Genomic DNA, 6,025 nt, shown 5'->3' on the forward strand with positions numbered 1-6,025 from the left:
CGTTAAGGATGGAGCTGGCCCTACACCGACTTGCCAGTACCCATCCCCTCTCAGCCAGGGGAATTCTGCCCAGTTTTTGAGGTACCACATCTCTCTGGTTTCTCCATGACCCCTGCTGATACATCCCAGCCTGCACACACTCTGGAGGTCCTCCCACAAGTATGCACTGTTCTAGACATTGGGCCACAGCCATGGACAAGACACCTGCCCTGGGTGAGGTGAAGCCAGCCTGGGTCAGAGGTCTTCTGCACTGACACACAGCCCACCCCCATCCACAGCCTAAAGCAGTCCCTAGGGCTCTCCAGGAGTGCTGAGTGCAGCCTCCCTAAGGGTTTCCCCTTGTGCCCTGTGGCATTCTGGATGCAAAACTCAGGGCTTTGGCTGGCTTCTCAGGCATTTGATCCTTGTTCACTGAAAGCCTCAGGCCCTGCAGCCTTTACCGTGTAGAAATATCTTCCAGTATCCAGAGATACATTTCTTTTCCTCAGAGCTAGGAGTCCATGTTTCTCTTGCTAAATAGGATTTTGTCAAACATAGCTCATGTATAGACGAGGATGGGTGGGGATCAAGTGTCAGAAGAAAGTAACAGAATATTCAAAAGCAGAGTAGGGAAGATCAGATGAGAACAAGTAGATGGAGACATGTCTGGGGAGTAAAGAGGTTAAAGACTGAAAAGGTGGCTGGGGTTTCTGGTAAAGGTGGTGGACTGACTCTTACCTTCTAGAGCCCCCTGAAACAACAGCAGGTTTGTTTGTTGTAAGACAGAAATTGGCAAGGATGGGGAGAGGAAGGGAGGATGTAACGACGACACAATTTTTGAAGCTGAAATACTTAGCAGACCAGAGTACATGAAATCCCAAAACGATAGCCAGGAAAGAAAGCCAAGAACAAACTGGAATCTCCAGAAGTTTCACGAATGGGTGGCAGTAGGCACCTCTGGACATGAGTGTGAATGAGGGGCTAAAATAAGAATAAGGCTGAAAGCCTTATTAAGAAGACTTGAGTTGCCCAGATCCCCTCCCTAATTCTGTGCGGCCTACGCCGTCCTGGAAAATTATTATCTAAAGAAGGTAAAAGGGAGCATCTTGGTTGGGAGACACCAGGCACAACTGACAGCTTAGGAACAGGGAGATTAAATGAGCACATAGATACTGGATACTGAGACCAACCTCTGTCCCCCTTTGGGATTGCAGATTACAGGAGCCAGGAGACAAAGGGTCTTTTCTGGGGCATCAGATCAGGCCAAGGGGAACACCTAAACTTCCTGACATCTGTGGTTGTCCAGCCAAGCCAGATCGCCCAAAGGAAAGGCCACTGTTAATGAGCCCCACACATGTGTACAGAGTTTCTAATCAGTCTTTTACAGACTGCCAAAGCTGACCTGGCATCTCAGGAAAGCCTTGTGTCATAAAATCTAAAGCCCCAGTGGATTTTTTTTTAAACAACTTGGAAGGAACAGAGACTAGCAGAGAGAAGTACACGTCAACATAAGTACCAATAATGTCATCAGAGAAATTAAGATATTGCAACCCATGAAGGCAGGACACATATAAAGAAACATTCAGAGAACAAACAAGCAAAAACAGTTCTTGGAAATTGAAAATAAGATATCAGAAAGGAAAAAGAAAAAAAAAAAACCCTCAAGAGAGGGAATGGAAGGCACAGGTGAGGAAATCCCTGTAAAAGTAGAACAAAAAAGAACCCCAAAAATTGGAAATAGAGAAAAAAGAAGACCATACAGAAAGTCCATTGATCAAATCATAGGAACCATGAAAGAATGACCAGAGAAAAAATACAGGGAGTGGGCGGAGTCATCAAGGAATTAATCCAAGAAAAGTCTCCACTACTGAAGAATGTGTGTTGAAAGAGCCCTCAGGGAGCCCAGCACATTGGGAAAAAATAGCCCTACCCCAAAGCAGATCTCTGTTCAAGTTCAGAATAATGGGGACAGAAAGTGTCCTGACAATAGAAGCAGGTCACTTAGAGACTGTCAGGAGTCAGAATGGCTGTGGGATTCTCCATAACAAGTAGAAGTTAGAAGGCAAGGGGCAAAGCCTTGGGAAATCTAAAGTAAAATTATCTTCACGCAGACAAAGTACAAACCAGATGTTTTGAGATGCATGATATCTCACAAAATTTACCTTCCATGCATCCTGTGTCATTGTAGGAAGCTACCAGCAATAACGATTCTTCCAAAATGAAGACTTCAGCCAATAAAGAGGGAGGAATGCAGTCCAGGAAGCAGGCAATCCCCACAGGAGGGAAGGAGAGGCACAGGGGGCCACTAGGCCAAGCTGGAGCAGGTCAGAAGCTCTGGGGACACCTCTTCACAAGGTAAAATAGAATCCCTATAGCAGTCAGGAGAGGCTGGGCCATGCTGCAGTGCAAACAACCTCCAAATCTCCAAGGTTTATTTCTGGCCATGCTTCGAGTCTATAGTGAAGCACCCAGGGACAGGTAGGTTGATGAAGCAGTCCGTCTAGAACATGCTGGTCATCATGGCAGACCAAGACCCACGGTGAGAACCCTGACCCAGACGTGTCACTCATGCCTTCTTTCCCACACACAAAATCTACTCTCTCCCACCCCAAGTGGGCCTGACCCACTTTCCTGAGCCTTTTAAATTTGAATCTAGAGGCCAGGCACAGGGAAATCCAAAACCAAAAGATGACAGGGTTTCGAGGTAAGGGAGACTCTGCAGTCTCCCTGGAACATAGTCCAGTTCCATAAGAGGCTCAGTGGTTTCCTCATGTGTGTGGTTCATGTGGCTGGCTCTTCTTAGTCTAGAAACCTATGATCTGAAGACCAGTTGTCTGTGCCCTCCACACCCACCCCAACGCTCCTCAAATACACAATCCCAACACACAGTGGTAGAAATGGACAGGATAACACAACAAACTCCCTGATTCATAAAGCAGAGGAGTGGAGGAGTCCCAGTAGATGGTGTCCTTAGCAATTCTAAAATCCAGCTAGGCAGATATTTTCCCCTGCTCAGGAGTGAGGATATTCCTGGAATTATCCCAATCCTGCTGTCTGGGAGGGACTAGCCAGTCACTATTCCTCGGAGTCTTGTTTCACCCTTAGGGGTTTTCTTCGTTATCATCTTCCTCCTCTGCACTGGTGGGGGGGGCGGGCATTGGAAATACACCTTCCTTGGGGGGCTGGGCAATTCCCAGCCCACTTCTGTCTGTAGAAGGTTGGAGATTAAGGGTAATTATAAATTCCAGCCACAAGCTCTATCAGTCCTTGTACGTGGTTTCTTTGGCACTACTAGTTTCTCTCAAAAATATAGTTAGCTTCTCTTCTTTTTATTCTTAAATTACTATATTTTCAGAATATTTTCAACAGAACACTGATGTAAACATGGGGAAGACAAGAAATATAGTCTATGTGTGTCATTTAAAAATAGAACAGATGTGAGAGGCATTTTAGATATGATTTCTTAAGATACATAGGCTCTAGAGCAAACAGTTAAGTTTTTACCATTTTAATCCATATAAGAACGCAACGAAATTCAAGTTTCAATGTTGATGGCTACATGTCTCTTTGGTAAAAATATTATAACCAAGGAAGAATTTTGAAATATTCTGCAATGACAATAAAAAGGTAACTATAGATGGTGTATTTATACAGCATATGAGATGCATATTTAAAGGTTTTTTTAATGTTTATTTATTTTTGAGAGAGAGACAGAACATGATCAGAGGAGGGAGACACAGAATCCAAAGCAGACTCTGAGCTGTCAGCACAGAGCCCAACACAGGGCTCAAATTCAAGCACCACAAGATCATGACCTGAGCTAAAGTTGGATGCTTAACCAACTGAGCCACCCAGGTGCCCCTATAGGTCTTTTAATGCCTTAAGACTTGAGAACACTAAAGATACAGAGGGACATTATCAACTTGCAAAGTCATAGGTCTGGAAATGTTATTTCTCCATGGTTTCACTAATGTGTATGAATATTTTAATTTTTATTTCTCCCTGTTGTGTCCTCCTTATCTGTGGTGTGTCTCATGACTGTTGTGGACATTCTCCTGTGGTAGCTTTCCTCTGCTATTTAGATACCCCTAGTCAACACTTGGGTACACTGAATGGCCTGGCAGCTGGGGCTCCACAGCTGAGGCATTCAGACCCACATCAAAAGGCTGAACTTCACAGGTGCCTGGGTGGTTCAGTTGGTTAAGCATCCAACTTTAGCTCATGTCATGGTTTCACAGTTCATGAGTTCAAGCCCTGTGTCTGGCTCTGTGCTGATAGCTCAGAGCCCGGATTCTGCTTTGGATTCTGTGTCTTCCTCTCTCTCATTTTAAATATCACTAACTGATTCAATTAAATGTGGATAACTTCTTACCTAATCTATTTGATTCCAGTTAGCTTCATTGTTGAGAGCTGCTTTCATGGTGGTTTTTAATACATGCTTTTCTCTCTCAACTTAATTGCAGGTTCTTTGAGCTTCTTGATCTTTGATGGTAGAATGACACCCTTGTCTCTTTTCACTAGTTCTTCCAAGTTATCCCAGGTGACAATTTAACAAATATTCTACCATTGGATACATGATGGTCAACCCTTAAGCCAATGCTACAAATATTATTTTTTGTTGCAGCAGCACCCCATGTTTGGTTAACCTTCTCTATCAGTCAGGAGCAGCTAAGTTATGCTATGGTAACAAATTATGCCAAAAGTTCCATCACTTGAAATACCAAAAGGTTAGTTTTCAATATATCAAAGGTTGGCTAGGGAACTACTCTGGTGGGTGATCACCCTCAACCCAGCATCTAGATCAGTGGGGCAGCCATTCTCTGGAACACTGACAGTCCCTTCTGTTCATAACAGTCATATGGACTGTGCTACCCACAGGGAGCCAGGTGCAGACCCATCATGTCCGCAGAAGGCAAGGAGCTGAGCTATTCAGTGAAGCATTAACAGTTTCCACAAAACCTGTGACTTCTACAAAATGTGACTTCTGAGGCTATTGAGAAAACTGGCAAAGAGTTTGGGATTGACTTAATGGTAAGTAGATAGAAAATTAAATGAACAGAAAAGAAGACAAGTCAGAGCTCCAAAGAAAACAAAATGAAAGTCCATTGTAGTTGACCACTTGGCTCAGTTACAGGGGGCATTTTCATAATAAGAGTAACAAACATGGAGCATTGATCTAATGAACTATTCTATATTACTCTAGTGGGGCCTTTTGAGGAGTACATGTGGGCAGAGGAGGCAAGACGAAAGGAAGCTAAGTCCACATCTACATATGGGGAGATAACCAACAGCAACCCAAACTAAAAGCCCAAGAGGTAGCAATGTGATCATGCTGTGGTAGATAGAGTTCCAAGATGGCCCCAACATTCCAGCCCCTGGTCTACACATACCTCCTCCCATGTAGTCAAACACTGATGCAGGTGTTTCTGTGAAGGCATTCTACAGATGTGACCCAAATCAGCTGACTTTAAGATGGGAAGGTTATCTGGTGGGCCTGACCCAGTCTCATGACCCCTTTCATCTGGGTCTAGGGGTCAGAGATGGGAGGTCAGAGAGATAGAAAGCATGAGAGGGATTTGAGGTGGGGAATATTTTGTGTTGCTGGCTTTGAAGATGGAGGAAAGGTTGTGTGGCAAGGAACCTGGGTGGCTGAGAGTGGCCTCCAGATGACAGCCAACTGGAACTGGGGACCTCAGCCCTATGACCATAAAGAACAGACTTCAACCACAATCATGTGAGCTTGGAAGAGAGCCCTGGGCTCCAGAGGAGAATATGGCCTGGGTGATACTGTGATTTTAGCCTCATGAGAACCTGAGCAGAAAACCCAGCTGCACCAGCCCTGGACTTCCAACCTACAGAACTGCCAGATCATACATGGATGTTTAAAGCTGCTAAGCCTGTGGTAATCTGTTACACCATAGAAAACTCATACACACCCTGTCTGAGTTACAGAAATAATCAGGGAAGAGAGGAAAGAGGGATTGTCTCTGGGGAGGGGGAATAAAGGAAGGAAGGGAAGTTAAAGACTGCTGTGTTTCATAACAAA

The sequence above is a fragment of the Panthera uncia genome, assembly GCF_023721935.1.
Source record: "Panthera uncia isolate 11264 chromosome B3 unlocalized genomic scaffold, Puncia_PCG_1.0 HiC_scaffold_1, whole genome shotgun sequence".
Lineage (NCBI taxonomy): Eukaryota > Metazoa > Chordata > Mammalia > Carnivora > Felidae > Panthera > Panthera uncia.